Source organism: Cricetulus griseus, chromosome 2 (assembly GCF_003668045.3).
Source record: "Cricetulus griseus strain 17A/GY chromosome 2, alternate assembly CriGri-PICRH-1.0, whole genome shotgun sequence".
Lineage (NCBI taxonomy): Eukaryota > Metazoa > Chordata > Mammalia > Rodentia > Cricetidae > Cricetulus > Cricetulus griseus.
Window position 1 is genome coordinate 136,557,093 of NC_048595.1, and position 20,906 is coordinate 136,577,998.

The window sequence follows — 20,906 nt, forward strand, 5'->3', positions numbered from 1 at the left end:
ATTTCACTAGAGTGTAGCAACTCACCAGAGCATCTGCAACCATAATGTTACAACAGTAAAGAAGTGCCTCACAAAGGTGATCCTCTTTAACCTCACCCTGACTTTGGACTTCAGCTCTTTCCACTATGTAAATGGCTGATGGCTCCTTAACCAACATAAGTTAAATGATAATCCATGCATTTATTAAATATTCCTAGTGAAAATGGAAAAAAAATGCTTGTAACAACATGTTGGATCTTCAGTAGTTGTATTACAAAGCTAGCATTAGTGATTTATTGAGCCCATGTTGGTTTTAGTCATAGTAGCTTCTTAAAAAAGTAAATTTCCTCAACTGCTTGATAAAGGAGTCTAAAAATATTTCTGGCTCATAAAGTGAGCTAATTCTAATCATTGTCTCTCAAAAGTGTGATGCTGCCACCAGTGACTAACTTTGATGGATAATCTTTGCTTTGAAAATAACTGGATTTAGAATCAACTAGGAGACATAATTCTACTTGTGTCTGTGGGGACATTTCCAGAAAGCTTAAACTGAGGATACAAGACCTACCCTGGAGGAAGATGGTACCACTCTATGGGTCAGGGCCCCATCATGTATTAAGATGAACAGGGGAATAAAATCAATGGATCACCAGAATTCATTTGTATTAGCTTCCCTTTTCCCATCTGTGGACACAATAAAACTAGTCACCTAATTTCCCAATGTCCATGCTTATCCTATCACAATGGACTGTATCCCTTGAAACTATGAGCCAAAATCAATTCATGCATTGAAATTCATGTCCCATATGATAGCACTCAGAAATTTTCCACAAAATGGCTTTTATAATGCAATCTATAATGCAATTCATAGATGCATTAAAATCCTTAGAGATTATTATTTGCTTTGTTCTATTTTTCATCCATCTTATAAGGATAAGGTATCTCCCCTACAGAGAACATAGGTACAAACTCCTCTGTTGGAAACAGAAAGTAGCCCTCGCCAGATACCACAGTGTAGACTGCACTTCTCAACCTCCAGAACCATATGGAATAAATTTTTGTTCTCTGTTAATTGCACAGCTATGAATATTATGTTATTTAGCAAGTCTAAAGAATGTGTTTGGCCTCATACCATGTGTAATTTACTATGACAGTAGGCAAAACCGTTAAGATTTAATAGCTGAGCCTAAGGATGATATGCACAAAGCAAAGCTCAAAGTCATTACCTGTTGAAACAATTCTGTATCCCAACATGGAATTATGAAGTTTTGATATTTTCCCAGAGAAACTATTGTTAGTGTCTACACAAAGCTGTAATATACAGGGTAATGACTGTTACCAGGAAATACAAGAGGGAAAAGAGCAGAATTTTAAAACTTTCCACTGACCTATCTACTAGGTTGTTGCATAAAAGAAGCCTCTATACCTCCTGATACACAGTTTTTAGCTCACTGAGGAATATAAATCAGCTCAAAGATAATTTTTATAAAGTTTAATAAATCCTTGGGAACAATCAACAGAGGATTTAAAGTCCCATTGCAGAGTCATGCCTCATGCTGACAGGAGAGATCCAACAATCTTTTTTTTTTTTTTTAAGTAATTTAGTGAGGTGTTTTTTGTTTTTTGTTTTTTTTTTTTTGAAATATAAGGGTATTTAATAGGGAAAAGCTTTACTTACAGAGTGACCTAGCCAGCAGGCATGGCAGCAGTCTGTACAGAAAACCGAAAAGGTGAAACCGAAAGTGAAACCCAGCCACCTGAACCTCTCACTCTATGTCACCCTCACAGGCATGGTCAGGCAGACCTGTAGCCAGCCACTAAGCAGGCATGGCTACAGGTTCCTCTACAATTCCCCTTTTAGTTTAAAAGAGGATTAAAACTTAACGGAGTAAAGTATCCAAAATTAACAATCATAAAGGTAAAATATAAGACGATACAACAATCTGCTTATGTCACATCCTAACTATCTATTTTAACTAAACCCTAAAGTCATCTGAAAGAGGTGCCCAAGCCTGAACACCTCCTTCCAATCCCAACCATAAACAATAGGAAGCTATCCCTAACTAGGTATATACACTATCCTAAATGACAACAATGGGGGAAAGGGGGCGTAGCATCCTCCAAGTTACTTCCTGCTGAAATGGGACGATGATATCCTTGTGTGGTCCTGTAGATAGAAAATGTTAGTATAGTAAAAGTCTTGAATGAATTGTGTCCAGTCCATGTTAGATGGGATTTGCTTGATTGAAGATCTCATTTGAAATCCTCAACTTGATTGAAGTCAGTATCTGAAGCTCTGGCGGGAGTGTTAGTTGAAATGAAACAAATTGGATCCAGTGCAGTCGAGGTGTGGCCCATTTTCTTTCCAGGGTGTCCAGGGATTGCTGTCAGGCAGGTCTTCATTGGCTGTGTGGGACTCAAACATAAACAGTTAGCAGAGAAATGTTTGCTTGTGATGTACACATACTGTGAAAGGCAACCACGGGAGCATAACAATTATGAGAGGGTGTACACCTTGAAAGAAAGATCCAAGAAAAAACAAAGACAGTCCCCAAATTCTTCTTTTATTCTGTATTACATCTATTGGCTTCTTGATACAATACAGAAACTCTAAAGTTTAGTTAAGCAACGTGCTTGGATTTTAGAGGAGGAAAGCCAAATCCACCTCTAAATCCAGCATTGGTTTAATTGAATAGGAACTAGGAAATAAAGAGAAATAGAGTTCTCTGAGAGACAGCTGTAAAATGTAACTTTTGGAGGACTTACAATCTTTAAAAATCATTTCATTCAATCATTAATTTTTGCATGCATGTGTTGCATGAGTTCTAATTGGTCTAAATAATAAAAACCTGGAGCCAGATATGGGGATAAATGCCGAAAGATCAGAGAGACAAAGGAGCAAGCCACAGTCACCTCTTCTTACCTCATCAACTTCTCAGTCGAAGAGGGGCTGAGCTCTTTTATCTACCCTGCCTTATCACTTCCTGTTTGTCTGTACAGACCTCCAGACCTCTATGGTTAACTAGAAGTTAGCTCCACCCTCTGATCTCCGGGCAAGTTTTATTAGAGCACAAACAAAATATCACTACATGCGTGTGTCTGAGTGTGCACATCTGTGCTAGAAAAGGCATCATAAAACAGCTTCTTCCATCTCTCTGCCTGTTCCTGAGGTACTGGTGCCTCCTCCCCTCCCTTCCTCTCCCCTCCCTTCCCCCCACTGTCTCTTTCATGTAGTTCTGTCTGGCTATGCCATTGTATTGTTCCCATAACTAGAATAGTCCCTCTATAAACCTGGCAAAACATGTTCTATTTTTTGCATTAAAACAAAACAAAACAAAACAAACAAAAGAGCAAAAGCAATTTTCAACAAATTCTTACATTATTTTAAAAAGCATTTTTAAATTAAATTTTCCTTTTTGAAGTTCAGAAACCACAGCTAGTATTCAAATAGAATTCCAATTTTGTGAGTCATAAGTAAGGGTAATAAAACCCACACCTAAGCATATGTATGGAAGAAAAACAGGAAGACTGTGAGCCACTGATGGTGATAGTCACCCTTTATATATGCCTTGAGTCACCTAATCGATGGACCATTTAATATGAGAAAAATTTCATTCACAAATATATATATATATATATATATATATATATATATATATATATATACCCATTCTCCTTGGAATGGTAGCTGGTATCTGTATTCAAGGAACCCAATAAGAAACCACTGAACTGGCTGTTCCAAGGTATGTTTAAGGGAAAGTCTTTTATTGTGACAAAAAGAGAAAATATCCATAGGCATCAGAAAGAACGCAGAGCAGAGGGAAAGAAAATCAGATTGGGCATGGCCAGAGCTGTCTACAGAGCTAGCAAGATTGGGAATAGGGAGAGAGGATAGCAGGAGAGGGAAGAGTGAGAAAATAGACAGTGTAAGTGTGGGTGTGCATGTGTTTGCATGTGAGTGTGTGTGTGTGTGTGTGTGTGTGTGTGTGTGTGTGTGTGTGTGTGTGTGTACTATAAAGAGAGTGGAGATCTGAGGTGAGAAGTGCCAGGCTTTGAAATGTTTAACAGGTAACCTGTGATACTGAGAGAGAGAGCCAAAGCCAGCATAAGCTTTCATATGCAGTCACAGGTAGCCATATATCTCTTCTGCCAGATGTAAGGAGAATGACTCCTTTTTGCAGATGGGAACTGGTTGCACAAGTTCCTGAGGCATGCTGGCTTTTATCCAGAAATCCTTTTGTAGTTCAACTTGAGCCCATTTTTGGATATCTGGACTGCCATTTGCCTAGCAGTAACCACTTTAAACTATTTTTTTTAATTTTATTTTATTTTATTAGTTCTAGTTAGGGAACAAGCTTATTTCAAGTCCCTTCTCCCTCTCCCTCCCCTCACCCCCAAACTTTCTCCCCCACCCCCAGCCCATCCCCCCAACCCCATCCACCCACTACTCCCCAGGCAGGGTAGGGCCCTCAACGGGAGCTCAGCAAAGTCCACCAAGTCTTCCTATGCTGATCCTGGGCCCTTCCCCATGTGTCCAGGGCCAGAGTGTAACCCTTCATATGGGATGGGCTCTCAAAGTCCCTTCTTGCACCAGGGAAAAATACTAATCCACTACCAGAGGCTCCCTGGAGTGCAGAGGCCTCCTTATTGACATCCATGTTCTGGGGTCTGGATCAGTCTTGTACAGGCCTCCTGGACAGCATCTGGGGTCGATGTGCTCTCCCTTGTTCAGGCCAACAGTTCCTGTGGGTTTCTCCATCCTAGTACAGACCCCTTCGTTCTTCATTCCTCCCTCTCTTCAACTAAATTCCCGATTTCGGCTCATTGTATATCTGTGGATGTCTGTCTCTGTTTCCATCAGCCACTGGGTGAGGGCTCTAGGATGGCATAAAGAGAAGTCATCAATCTCATTTTAGGGGGAGGGTTTTTAGGTTATCCTCTCCACCATTGCCTGGATTGTCAGATCGTGTCATCCTTGTAGGTCTCTGGAGATCTCCCTGGTTCCTGATCCCTTCTCGGGCCTACAGTGGCTCCCTCTGATATCGTATCTCTCATCTTGCTCTCTTTCCTCTATTCTTCCCCCAACTCAATGTTTCTGCCCCTCCATTTCCTCTCCTCTTCTCCTCTTCTCTTGCTCTTATTGTAGCAGCTCCTTCCCCCCCCCACCCTCATGCCCCCAATTAGTTCGGGAGTTCATGCCACTTCCATTCCTGGGGACCATTTAACCCTTAGAGTCCTTCACTGTGAAGAGGAAGTCTATAATGAGACCTGATGAAAGTGTGATGTGTCCTACTGACCTGCCATGTCCACACGATCCTCTTTTCAGACTGGTACATGATAGAAGATTGATTTTCTTCCACACATGAGAATTTGAAATTCATAACCTCTGGTTCTATTAAAAGTAACCCAAAAAGTTTATAGCTTGGAACAAAATGACTGCATCTACAGAATCCTCCTCACCTTGATGCTGTTACCCATGCATTTACAAACAAAAAAGTGCATGAATAGATAACAATATGATAATTTTTGTACAACATGCTCCCTTCTTTCAGTTTGCATTTGTTCTTGATTATATTTAGGGAACACAGTCCAAGAAATAAATATAATTAGGTGATCTTTCTCCATATTATATAGTTTTCCTCTTCTTCTTCTTCTTCTTCTTCTTCTTCTTCTTCTTCTTCTTCTTCTTCTTCTTCTTCTTCTTCTCTAACTTAACGTTTATTTAAACCAACCCTGTGTCTATCTGGTGTTAGAAATCCCATTAATGCTTTTTTTTTCTTTTTAGTCTTACAAGTTTACTTCAAGACTGACTTTTCTTTAGTGATAATAATACATAAAATATGCTTTTCACTATTTAAAGCATGTCTCAACCTGTATTTTCATTTGTAACACTCTTAGAAATTGTAATGTAGAATAAAATTTTTGATTAGAGCAAGTAAAGTGAAAATATTTATTTCATTTTGGCTGTTATCATAGTAATAATAACTATCAATATACCATTGGAAGTTTTCCTATATGCTTTGCCCCGCTCTAGACTTGAAAACTATATCATGTTTATGTTATATTGGCTTACTAAGCACTCACTCAGGGTGTTTCATGCTCTCTGCAACCACACCCTGTACTGTATGGATCAATTAGTTATAATAACAAATAATTGGTTATTAATCTCTTGGATCTCAGGAATATTAAAAGCCAGAATCGCACAAGGCATTTCTTCTTTCTATATGTCTATATACTTCAACTGTGAATTAATTTTCTATATAGCACATAAATGGTTATCCCAGTGATAATACATATGTAGAAATAAACAGAAATAACTTATGTGAAGGGAAGAGTGAAACAATGAGATATTTTATAAGCCAGTTAATATCGGGTGTGAGTATTTTGTAGGTGCATCAGCAATATTGTATATTAGCATACCAAGTGTTTTCCCTATGTGCAGGTTAAGAATGTTCCAGATAGTCATGCATGTGTCTGCATTTGTGTGAATATATATATATATTCATTATATTATTTATAAATTTTCCAAATTTATATAATTTGTAAAATTATATAAATTTTCCAGTCAATATTATGTCAGTATTCTGACATAAAATTCTCTGAAAAATTTGTAATATAACTCATCAGAAATATACAAAAAGAATTTTAGGACTCACTCACTCATCAATCATTGCTAGTTTAATAACTTTAGCATTTATCAAAATTCTTAGACAAATATGATACTGAAGTACTCTTTCACTTAAAGAATATTCAATGGAACAACAATATACGAATATGTAAATATATTGTCTATATATCATTACATTTATTATCTCTGTTTTATATTTATAGGTATGTACATAGATATGGTCACACCTGAACTTATTATTATCACAAATAAAAATCCAAATCAGTGTAATTTCCACTTTCCAATAACACAAGTAAATATCATTCTAATAATAAAACTAGCAGCTACAGATAAAACAGGATATTTGTGACATAAATAACTTTAAAATCAATATAGCTTTAGTCCATATTATGAATGCTCATGATATGGTATTAAAGGCAAACAGTATGGGAGAAATGAGAGAAAGCAATTTCTACATTTCAATGATGTGGAACAGAAAAAAAAATATGCAATACTATCAAACATTGGCTGCATTCCCACCATTGATATTCTTCTATTTCTCATCCTTAAGGGAAGGAGCTGAAGTCATTTCCCTTTGTAATTTAAGAACAACCATCTCACTAAATGCCTGGTATTCAATAAATATTTATTCAATCAACTTAGGGGTTAAACTTAAAATAGATATTTTTCAGCCAAATTTGAAAACTTACAAATTTCTCTTTAGAGTGTTCTCTTGAAGGGAAGCTGAAGAAATTGGAATGTCTCATCATTGAAGATATTTTCTTAAGTGTAGAACAATGTTAGCAAAGGCTACATGCATTGCTCCTTTCAATATCCTTAGCAGTTACTAATACCCTTGGAGAAGTGTGTAATGCTGGTGAACATTAAGAAATAGCACAACCTCATTGGCTACTACTGGAAAATGAAAAAGGATTATTCTGAACAGAAATATTAAGGATTTCAGAGACTAACCTTGAAATAATGCAAGCTGACTACAGGGACAAAAAATGATACAAATAATTCAAGATTTCTTCATAAAAAAGTTAGAGACCCAGTTAAAACAACATAGACTGGCAAAACCTGCCAACTACATAAATACCCTACTTTCTTAAGTGTCTGAATAGTTCCACAAGGATATAGTGGAGAAACAATTTTTTAAAATATCAGAAATCACTGTTCTTTTTCTAGTCAATTTTTTGGTACTATCCCCTTTCTTTGAAGAGAATGAGGTAGTTTAATGTGGTTCTTTCTAAACTTCGAAGAAACAATTAGAACACTTCCCTTTAACATTCCCCTTCCTTCCCCATTTTATATTTTTCTTTTCTCTATTTGTTTGTTTTGTTCTATTTTTGTTTCTCTGTTTATTTCTTTAATTGCCTGTTTGTTTTCTAACGAAAGACAGAAAAACAGGACAGAGTGGGATGGATGGTGATTTGGGAATGACCTGAGATGGCATGAGGGAGGAGAAACCATAATCAGAATATGTCAAAACAACCCTTTTTCAATAAAAAGGTTAAAAAATAAATAAACTTAACTTACATTAAAGTTATTTTTGTACAGTATCACATAATATCATCCAACCAATCTGAACTCTTTGAATAAATAACAGCTATAATATTTTCAGTCACACTACCAATGAAGTTGGTATTAGTTGTTGGCAAGAGAAGAGTTTACAAATGATCCAAAGTTTATTTTCAGTTACTCATGTTCATTACTTTGGTCTGTACATACAGGATCACCTCAAAAACTTATATATTCTGAAATTAAAAATATTATTGAATTGTTAATCTTTGAAAATAAATTTATCAAAAATCATTAGCATAATTTCTTATAATTTCTGTTTATTTATTTATTTTTATTAGTTCAAATTAGGAACAAACTGGTTCACCCGTCCTTCCCCCCAGTCCACCGCCCAAACCCACCAACTGTACCCCACCCCATCCTCCCCACCCCCAGGCAGGGTAGGGCAATCCACAGGGGCTCCCCAAAGTCAACCACATCATTCTGAGCAGGGCATAGGCCCTCCCCCATGTGTCCAGGCCAAAAAAAGCATCCCTTCACATCGGATGGGCTCTCAAAGTCCATTCTTACACCAGGGGAAAAACTTACCCACTATCAAGGACTATATAGAGTGCAGAGGCCACCTCAATCCATGATCAGGGGGCTGGATCAGTAGTCCTTTACTGGCCTCCAAGAGAGAGCATGTTCTCCCGCTTACTTAGGCCAGCTGTTTCTGTGGGTTTCACCAGCCTGGTCCAAACCCCTTTGATCTTCAATCTTCCCTTTCTGCAACTGGATCCCAGAGTTCAGTTCAGTGCATAGCTGTGGGTGTCTGCTTCTGCTTCCATCAGCCACTGAATGAGGGCTCTAGGATGGCATATAAAGTAGTCATCAGTCTCATCATAGGCTTTTAGGGTATCCTCTCCACCATTGCCTAGATTGTCAGTTCCTGTCATCCTTGTAGGTCTCTGGAAATCTCACTAGTGCCAGATCACTCCTCGGACCTATAATGGCTCCCTCTGTTATTGTATCTCTCATCCTGCTCTCCTCTATTCTTCCCCCAACTCAACCTTTCTGCTCCTCTATTTCCTCCTCCCCTCATTCTGCCAGTTCCCTTTCCCCTACCCTCATGCTGGCCCTTCTCATTCTCCAGGGTCCATGTAGTTTTCTTTTAGAGTCCTTCTTGTTTCCTAGTTTCTTAGTGAAGAGGATTGTAGGCTGGTAATCCTTTGCTCTATGTCTAAAATTCAGATATGAGTGAGTATATACCATGTTTGTCTTTTTGTGACAGGGTTACCTCACTGATGATGGTTTCTTCTATTTCCATCCATTTTCATGTGAATTTCAAGATTTCATTGCTGTTTTCCATGGAGTACTACTCCATTGTATAAATGAAGCACATTTTCTCTATCCATTCTATAGTTGAGGGGCATCTAAGTTGCTTCCAGGTTGTGGATATTACAAACAATGCTGCTCTGAACATGGATGAATATATGTCCTTGTATGAACATGCATTATTTGGGTATATGCCCAATAGAGAAATTTCTGGATCTTGAGGTAGACTGATTCCCATTTTCCTGAGCAACTGTCATACTGATTACCAAAGGGGTTGTACAAGTTTGCACTCCCACCAGCAATGAAGGATTGTTCCCCTTTCTCCACATCCTCTCCAGCATTGGTGTTTTTGATTTTAGCCATTCTGACTGGTATAATACAGTAACTCAGAGCTGTTTTGAGTTGCATTTCTCTGGTGGCAAAGGATTTTGATCACTTTCTTAAGTGTCTTTCAGCCATTTCAGATTCATCTTTTGAGAATTCTCTATTTAGTTCTGCACGTCACTTTTTAATTTCATTGATTGGTGTTTTGGTGGCTAGCTTCTTGAGTTCATTATATATTTTGGAAATCAGCCCTCTGTCAGATGTGTAGTTGTTTAAGATATTTTCCCATTCTGTGGGCTGTCATTTTGTTTTATTGACTGTGTTCTTTGCCTTACAGAATCTTCTCAGTTTCAGGAGGTCGCATTTATTAATTGTAGATCTCAATGTCTGTGCTACTGGTGTAATATTCAGGAAGCAGTCTCCTGTACCAATTTGTTCAAGGGTATCTCCCACTTTCTCTTCTAAAAGATTCATTGTGGCTGGATTTATGTTGAGATCATTGATCCATTTGGACTTAACTTTTGTGCATGGTGACAGATATGGGTCTATCTGCAATCATCTGCATGTCTGAATCCAGTTATACAAGCACCATTTGTTGAAAATGATTTCATTTTCCTATTGTATATATTTAGCTTCTTTGTAAAAAATCAGGTGTTCATACATGTGTGGGTTAATATCAGGGCTTTCAATTTGATTCCATTGGTCTATCTGTCTTTTTTTGTGCCAATACCAAGCTATTTTCAGAGCTATGGCTCTATTATAGAGCTTGAAGTCAGGGATGGTGATGCCTCCAAAATATCCTTTATTGTAGAGAGTTGTTTTGGTTATTCTGGGTTTTTGACTTTCCATATAAAATTGAGTATTGTTCTTTCAAGGTCTGTGAAGAACTGTGTTGGGATTTTGATGGGGATTGTATTGAATCTGTAGGTTGCTTTTGGCAAGATTGCCATTTTTACTATGTTGATTTTACCTATCCAAGAGCATGAGGGTTCTTTCCATTTCTGGCATCTTCTTTAAGTTCTTTCTGTAAAGATTCAAAGTTCTTACTGTACAAGCCTTTCACTTTTTTGGTTAGTGTTCCCCAAGATATTTTATGTTGCTTTTGGATATTGTGAAGGGTGATGTTGCTCCGATTTCTTTCTCATTGAATTTATCATCTGTATATAGTAGGGCTACTGATATTTTTGAGTTAATTTTTATCCTGCTACTTTGCAGAAAAAGGAGTTTATCAGCTGTAGTAGTTCCCTGGTAGAGTTTTACTGGTCACTGATATAGACCATCATATCATCTGCAATTAGTGAAAGTTTTACTTCTTCCTTTCCAATTTGTATCCCTTTGATCTCATTTTATTGTCTTATTGCTCTAGCTAGATTTTCAAGTACAATAATTAAGAGATATGGAGAGAGTGCTCAGCCTTGTCTTGTTCCTGATTTTAAAGGAATTGCTTTGTGTTTCTCTCCATTTAATTTGATGTTGGCTGTTGGTTTGGTGTATATTGCTTGTATCATGTTTAGATATGTTCCTGTTATTCCTGTTCTCTCCAAGATCTGTATCATGAAGGGATGTCGGATTTTGTCAAAGACTTATTCAGCATCTAGTGAGATGATCATGTGGTTTTTCTTTTTCAGTTGGCTTATATGGTGGATTACTTTGATGGATTTTCATATGTTTAACCATCCTTCCATCCCTGGAATGAAGTCTACTTGATCATAGTAGATAATTTTTCTGATGTGTTCTTGGATTCAATTCACCAATATTTTGTTGAGTATTTTTGCATGGATATTCTTGAGGCATATTGGTCTGTAGTTCTCTTTTTCAGTTGTATCTTTATAAGTCTTTGTTACCAAAGTGATTGTAGCCTTGTAAAAGGATTTTGGCAACTTCCCTTCTGCTTCTATTGTGTGGAACAATTTGAGGAGTACTAGTATTAGTACTTGTTTGAATTTCTGGTAGAATTCTGCAGTGAAGTCATCTGGCCCTGGGCTTTTTTTGGTTGGGAGGATTTTGAAGACTGCTTCTATCTCATTAGGGGATATAGGTCAGTTTAAACTACTTACCTGTTTTTGGTTTAATTTTGCCAAGTGATATCTATCCAGAAATATGTCCATTTCTTTTAGATTTTTGAATTTTGTGGAGTACAGGTTTTCAAAGTATGACCTGATGATTCTCTGAATTTCCTCAGTGTCCATTGTTGTATCCCTCTTTTCCTTTCTGATTTTATTAATTAGCATGCTTTCTCTCTGCCTTTTGGTTAGTTTGGATAGAAGTTGATCTTCTCAAAGAACCAACTCTTTGTTTCATTGATTCTTTATAATGTTTTCCTAGTTTCTACTTTATTGATTTCAGCCCTTAATTTTATTATTTCCTGGCATCTACTCCTGTCTTTTTGCTCTAAAGCTTTTAGTTGTTCTTTCAATTCTCTATTGTGACTTTTCTCTAGTTTCTTCTTGTGGGCACTTAGTGCTAAGAACTTTCCTCTCAGCACTGCTTTCAGAGAATCCCATAAGTTTGGGTATGTTGTGTCTACATTCTAATTTAATTCTAGGAAGTATTTAATTTCTTTTTTTTATTTTCTCCTCAACCCAGGAATGGTGCAATTGGGTGTTATTCAATTTCCACAAGTTTGTAGGTTTTCTGCAATTTGTGTTGCTGTTGAATTCTAACTTTAAAGCATGGTGATCTGATAAGATTCAGGGGTTTATTTCAATTCTTTTGTATCTGTGGAGGTTTGCCCTGTTGCCAAGTATGTGGTCAATTTTAGAGAAGGTTCCATGTGGCGCTGAGAAGAAGGTATATTCCTTTGTGTTTGGCTGGAATGATCTATAGATATCTGTTAAACCCAGTTGGGTCATAACTTCTGTTGGATCCTTTGTTTCTTTGTTAAGTTTCTGCCTGCTGCTTGCTCCTATCTAGTAGTGAAAGTGGGGGGTTGAAGTCTCTTACTATAAGTTTGTGTGTGTGTGTGATTTCATGTGTGGTTTGAGCTTTAGTAATGTTTCTTTTACAAAAGTTGGTGCCTTCGTATTTGGGGCATTTATGTTTTGGATTGAGACTTCATCTTGATGGACATTTCCTTTGATTAGTATGAATTGCCCTTCTTCATGTCTTCTGATTGATTTTAGTGTGAAGCCTAATTTGTGAGATATTAGGACTGCTATACCAGCTTGTTTCTTGGGCCCATTTGATTGGGAATCTTTTGCGAATCCTTTATTCTTCGGCAATGCAGTCTTTGAATTTGAAGGGTTTTTTTTGTTTGTTTTTTTGCTGTTCTTGTTTTGTTTTGTTGTTCGTTTTTTTTTTTTTTTTTTTTTTTTTGCTGTTCTTTTTTTTTTGTTGTTGTTCGTTTTTTTTTTTTTTTTTCAGCAGATGGATGGATTCTGTCTTCACATCCATTCTATTAGCCTGTATCTTTTTATAGGCAGGTAAAGACCATTGACATTGAGAGATATTAATGTCCATTGCTTGTTGGTTCTTGTTTGTCTTGGATTTATTGTTGGTAATTTCATTGTGTGTGGATTTCTCCCTCCTGTTTCTTTTCATGTTTGGTAAAATTGGATTATCTATTGCCAATGATTTTATGAGTGTAGTTATCTTCGTTGGGTTGGAGTTTTCCTTCCAGACCTTTCTGTAGTGCTGGATTTGTGATATGAATCTGGGTTTAATCTGGGTTTGTCATGGAATATCTTGTTTTCTCCATCTATAGTGATTGAAAGTTTTTCTGGGTACAGTAGTGTGGATTGGCATCCATGCTCCCTTATTGTTTGTAGAATATCTATCCAGGACCTTCTGGCTTTCAAAGTTTGCATTCAGAAGTTGGTTGTGATTCTGATAGGACTGCCTTTACATTTAACTTGACATTTTTTATTTTGCTGCTCTTATTTTCTCTTTATTCTTTATGTTTGGTGTTTTGATTATTATATGTCAAGGGGACTTCTTTTTATAGGCCAGTCTGATTGTGTTCTGTAAGCTTCTTGAACTTTCATAGGCATATCCTTCTGTAGGTTTGGGAAGTTTTCTTCTATTCTTGTTGAATATGTTTTTTTTTTTTTTTTTTTTTTTAACTTTGAGCTGTATTTCTTCGTCTTCTTCTATACTTTTATTCTTAGGTTTGGCCTTTTCACATTGTGCCATATTTCCTGGATATTTTGTGTTAGGGATTTGTTGGACCTGAGATTTTCTTTGGTCGATGATTGTATATCCTCTAGCAAGTCTTCAACAACTGCGTTTCTCTCTTCCGTCTCTTGTATTCTATTGGTTATACTCACATCTTTAGTTCCTGATGGTTTATCCAGCCTATATCTAGCATAGCCTCATTCTGTGTTTTCTTTATTGTTTCTATTTCAGCTTTCATCTCATGAACTGTTTCAAGTCCTTCTTTCACTTGTTTGGTTGCTTTTCTTGGCTTTCTTTAGATTCTTTAAGAGATTTATTTCTTGCATTTTTTGGTTTGTCTTTTCCTCCATTTCATGTAAATTTTTTGCTTGTTTTTCTTCTATATCCTTAAGGGATTTTCTTGTTTCCTCTTAAAGGACTCAATCATCTTCCTAAGATAATTTTTGACATCCATCTCTTCTTCATCCTCTGTATTGGGCTTTTCAAATCTTGCTGGTGTGGAGTCCCTAGATTCTGGTGGTGTCATATTCGTCTTTCTGTTGTTGAGTATGTTCTTATTTTGTCTTCTTCCCCTCTCTTCTTCCAGTGGATGCAGGTGGGGTCTCTCCATCTCCTCTTGTCACGCAGTGGAGTGTGTGGGCCAAGACATCAATGTCTGCAACTCTGGATGGTCTTGCCTCTCCTGGTAGTCTCCTCATTTGTTTGGGGTCAGGCCAGCCATTTCTTATAATTTTTAATGACTCTCCTAAGCAATTAACTTGGTGACAATAGATGATTTTATTTTTTTGTAAACTTGCTCACAGTTGAACATGGAGACATACTTTTTACCCTATGTATAGTTACAAAGATTCCTCATAGAAATGATTTTGTTTAAAAACGAAGTGGGATAATGTTGGTACCAGAATTTGGTCTATAAAGAATGGAAACCTTTGTACACGAGATTTCAAGAATAACTCCTTCAAAAATTCTACTGATAATGTGTTATCTTTACAAGAAGAGATCATTGATCATGTAATGTGTTTTCTGTTAACTAAATTTTTTCATATACAAACTATAATTTCAATTTTGAATATAACCTAATAGATAAACTGGAATTGTATATTACATGATTGTGAACATTTTTCTGTTCATTTTAAGTAGTTCCCAGTGGATAGTATGCTGTCATAAATGTCTATATGAGTATGTTTTGTTTTGGGGCCAGAGTCCACCAGCATCCAGTCTTACTGCTAATCTTCTTCTATCATGCTTGATGGTGTTCCTAAGTATGCAATCACCAAATATGTACTTATTATTAACTCTGTGTTGGATAATGTTCTAGGAAGTAGAGAAATAGCCTGGAGATGTAGTCTTTGCCTACACATATCACAACAATATTTTGTTTACAGAGTGTGAAAGAAATATCAATGAAGTGAGAGTAGCATACAGCAAAACTGCCTCCCAACTATAGAAACAGATTCAAGATCTAGATAAACCCTACAAATTTTTTGTTCAAGTTGACTAGACCTGATATATTCTCTCAACTCTTCATGTCTGTTTAATATGTAAGCTACAGGCAAACTTTGTCTTTTCTGTTTATCATCTGAAAATAATAGATTTTTTCTAATAAAGTTAATCATATCTACTTGAAATCAAAGCACATTGAGTAAATATATATTACTATCTGTAATAAATTTGTATGTATAAATATAGTTTAAACAACTAATTAATATTCACTTATTCTTGTACATATTAATCCATTCATTTAAAAATGGACAGTATATTCAGCATGTGTTTTATTGCTGCTACGGATTATAATACTTTCTATAATTGTGTTACAACCTTCTTCATCATTTTGTTGGAATGTTGAGGACTAGGGTGTTTATTTTACTATTCCTCAGGACCACAATGTTCGGTATGGTGGTGATCTGAATCCAATGAATCAAAACCTCATATCAACTCATGCCAAGAAGAAGTTTATTCTTTTAGCTGTTAGTATTTTCAAGGAAAATAAGTTCTTCAATACTGCATTTAAAAAGAGATGTTTTTTAGGAACACCATGATGCAATTTTCTAGGGATCATACATAAAGCATCTTTAATGGATGATCCTAATTCTCCACTTAATGAAAATAGAATGATTCTGATGTATGTTTTCTTTACCAGGACAAAAACAGATTACAGTGATAGTTCATATTATGCAAGAGCATATAGGAAAAACAAATCAAATATCTATCTCATTTAGTCTAAAGGTAATGCTTTTTAAAATCCAAATTACAAGTGCACTTGAATGCTTGGAATAGCTGGAAATTTTTATTAGCTTTTACAGTCATGTTTCACTCCTTCCTAGAAGAGGCATGCCAAATACTATTCTAATTAATCCTCTCCATTTCTAGGAATGTTAGGCAGTGGTTCCTGAATTTATGAATGACAAGTTTCCCTGGTTATTCTAAAGAACGTTGTCTTCATCAATATACATGGCATTTATCACTCTAAACTCTTTGGTAAACATGTTAAGATAAAGAACAATTGTAATAAAAAGAACACTTAAGTCGATCACTATGAAAATGGCCCGGGAACATATCCTAGTACAGTGAAATTTCATGTATCTGTTATATTTTGGGTGAGTCTCATGAAATAAAGGTTTTCATGGCCATCAAGTGAGACAAAATGGAAATAAAATGAATGGCCAAGCACAGAAACCAGTTCCTTTATTATCACTAGCTATGTTGAAATAATAAATTTCACTTGCAAGGAAGGCAATTTAGAGCTCAGATGGAGTGAAAATGTTCAATAACCATTCCTAATTATAACTTGTACCTGCACATATTTGAATAAATGTTTAGCAGAATGTTGATATTACTGATAAGGAGGACAAAGTTTTATTTATTTGCTTCTTGACATTATTATAGAAATACTCATCTTTTGATCTAATAAGGGATTCTTTTTCTACAATCAGCTACAGTGAGGTCCTATCTGTGTGCAACTTCCATAATTTAATCACATTGCTGTACCTCAGGTAGTCACAGCGAGTGACTGCAAACCTGGTAAGCATGGCGTTATTACCACCAGCAAGTGACTCTCCAATTCGAAGGTGGTGAGTTTTATGTTAACTGATAAGATGAGGTAATTCACCTTCATTGGGAATGCATTGTATCATGATGATATTTAATTTGCAACAGAGACAACAAAATATAAGAAATAATGAGAAAAATAAAGAAATTAGCTTCATTTACAACATAATACCCATAAAGTTTAGTGTTGTTAATAAGTTCTGAGCTAAGAGTAATTGCCATTTATAAAATAAAGACCAGAGCCAATTGGAGCTCATTTTGATGTAAATTGTTTCTAGTTTGAGAGTTGAGCTAAGGAAATTCTAGAATTTTAGGAATCATTTTAAAGTATCACAACATATCATCTTTCTGTTCTTTTTTAATTTTATCATATTTTTCAACATTAGTGTGTAGTGTATGTATACATGTATGCACACATGTATGTGATGCAGTGCTTACCAATGCATGCACCTAGAAGGCCAGAGGTCAAAGTCAGCAGGCTTCCTCTATCACTCTATATTTATTTTTTGAGAGAGAATTTCTCATGGAGACTCCGTTTATACAAAACTAGCTGCTCTTCAATCTGGGGGAATCCTGATGCTAAATTTCAAACCCTGGACAAATAATGGAGGTGCCTATTTAACTCATCAAAGTGGATCTGTCTTTGAGGTTCTCCCAGCATCCCTCAGTTCCTATCTGTTACAGGATATGACTGACTTATCCTCCCCTGTGCTCAGAACTCCAGCCCAGGGACTGGGCTGCCTTTCCCCCAGAGACTTTTCTCAGTGTAATGCAGCAATTTTTGTTACAGGACCCTTTTCTATATCTTTGGCCTTCTGGCTGCTCTATTGGTTCCATTGGTCCCCTCTTCCTTCTGTTTGCCCTCTTTGGACATGGCCCAGATAGGTCTGGCCAGGTTCCCTGTGGACTCTGGCAGATGTCCCTTCCTCTACCTATGCTTTCACTTCTATCTATAAGTTTTCTTCTCCACCATTCCTAAGAACAGTCATGTCCTTTCATTTGATTTTTTTTTTCATTCAACCCCTAGGTTTCATTGACTTACATCTTTGTCAGTCAACTTCTATTTTACATGAAACAGTGTTGGGAGCTGCAAAGTACCAAAAGATGGCGCCGGTTTCTGCCTTCTGCCAGCCCGACGGCGAGTACTCTCTGTGGTAAACAACTCCTAATTTGGTAAAGGCCATGTATTCCTCTTAATTCTGCTTGGAGACAACCTATCCTAGTGCACCACGTAGGGTTAGGTGATTGGTAGATGTAGACTATATCAGGCCCCGTCTTCCTCTACCCAGGGCCACCATTCACTGTAAATCAAGGTTCCCGATTAAACTGTGTAAAGAAGATTCCTCGGTGTGAAGAAGATTCCTTGCTGGTCAAGGGTGCACGTGACAAAACAGAAATTCACAAGAAAAATCTCTATGGTATGGGCAAATAATTTTTCCCTTGTTGACCATTTGTCATTCAAAATTATTTTATTTGTTCATCATATTCCAAATTTAACATACATTAATCACCCAAACCATTCTTATTCTATTTGTGAGCCTCCCTGGCTTACAGCATGAATTGGGAATCTCTTCAGGAAGCTAAATATTGAGAGTTTGTCAAAGGACACAATTGTTCAGTGTTAACATATTTTCACACAAAGAAGTAGGTTTTAATTTAGTTAACCCATTATTTCAAAACACATCTGCTGTGTAACTTTCTAATAGTTAGTTATGTTATGTCTTCCAAACTTTCAGATTCTAGATGTCTTAAGCAAAAGTGTATTTGCAGCATACTTGAGTGAACCTAAGGTAAGTGAACACCATTATTGAGAGTTAGAAAGGAATCTATAGTTCAGCAAATTATAACAACCCATACTGCTTCCTTATTTATTCCTTGACAGTGTGCAAAGATAACCTAAGGTGTTAATATTAGAAGAAAGTACGCAAAAAGTACTTTATAATATCCTGGGCTATTTACACATTTGACACAAATATAAAATGATTTCCAAATATCTTAAAATTTAGGATGAAAAATGACTTAGTCATAGCAATGCTATGAAGCTTTAGATAGATTAATGAAGGCAGAAATTGATTAGTTGAATGTCCTTCTTTTTCCTTAGCGAACGTTATACTGTGTAGCAACTACCCTCAAAGAATCAAGTGTGTTTTACAGATATGGATTTGTCACCCACAGTATAATACAATAATTTTTTCCTAATAAAGAACTTTGCATTAAAAAGGGTGCTTAACGTGCTACAGGTAAAAAATAAAGAGAAAGATCCAGATATTCATGATTTTAATAATTTCCTTGACAAAGTTGTTGTGCAGGCTAGTATTACATCAACAACATGCAAGCTAGTGTTATATGAATCACGAACCTCAGTTGAGACAATGCCTCCATAATTAGTAATTAGCATTTTCTTAAACAGTAATTGATGGGAGAGGCTCAGGTCAGAGTGGGCAATGTCATCCATAGGCTGTTGGTCCTGAGTTCTATAAGAAAGCAGGCTGAGCAAGTCATGGGGAGCAAACAAGCAAACAGCACCCTTCCCTTGTCTTCAGCATCCGCTTCTGCCTCCAGGTTTCTGTCCTGACTACCTTCTATGATGAACAGCAATATGGAAGTGTAAGTCAAAAAAACCCTCACGTCCTCCACTTGCATTTTTTCATGGTGTTTTCACCATGTGTGTCACAGGAATGGAAACTCCATGGAAGATAGATGTTTTCTTACAGGAGCCTTAATTTTCAATTTATAAAAAAAGTAATTGGCTACATTTACATTGATTAAAATGGACTTTTGAGGAGACTGAATGTTCCTTTCCTGATGATTTTCTTCTGGGGAGATATTAGCACAGTCATAAGCTATTTCCACCATGTGGCACCCATTGTTATGAAAATTAAAATGAACCCACTTAGAGGTATTCCTGTATACTTCATTTCATATCTTCTAATACCTACTTTTAATTGCTGATAACATTTTAGTAATTATTTTGGCCACACTTGTTCACTGCAGGGGAAACAGCAATTTTGAAAGTATCTAAAAGATAATAGGTACTCAAAAAATGCTCACTCTGAAATTCTTAACCATTTTATTAATTTTTCATTCATTTATATAAGTCCTCATTCATTCTAAATGATGTTAAGTTCCATATGTTTGTAAGTATAAACATGCAGATATGAATGTATGCACACAAATTAAAAACACTTAAAAATCTAATATACAAAGAATCAAAGAAAGCCAAATTTATAGATGACATACAAAATAAAGTCAACAATAAAGTTATAAAAGTAGTTCTATAATGGGAAATTACCAATACGGAGTCAGGTAGAAATATAAGGGTATTTAATAGGGAAAAGCCTTACTTACAGAGCGAACCAGCCAGTCGGTGGTAGCAGTCTGTACAGCAAGCTGCAAAGAGAGAAAAACGAAACCGAAACACAGTTCCCCTACTCACTCTGACCATGCCCTCACAAGCCAGGTCAGATACTCCTGTAGCCAGCCCCTAAGAAGGCAAGGCTACAGCTTCCCCTACATAGTTCTATATTTTCTCTGGTACTTATTCACTTGCTAGCAATGGAACAAGGCAGTTATATCTAAATTTTCTAAGTACATAAACAAAAGAGAAGCTACTTGTAGCTTCCACAGCATTCAATAGTATCCATGGGATATATCAGGGTTTTTTTGTTGTTGTTGTTTTGTTTTCTTCCTGGCTGGCTTGACACATATCTACACTTGGCTATTTGTAAGGCATTTTATAAGACACACTTTCTAGCTATGCCCTCATTTTTCTCTGGACTGTGAGCATCTCCTCGTTATGCTTCTTCATATCACATCATATAACCAGCACTAATGGGTTACATTGTTCCATATGAAATAAAATATACTATTTGCAATTTAAAAGGATAGGGTAGACAGTTACTATGAAAGTATTAATAATTTTAAGTGGCAATATATTCTAAGTTCTTTATCTTGAAGAAATGTTGAGAATAAAATAATTCTATTTTCAGAACATTAGAGA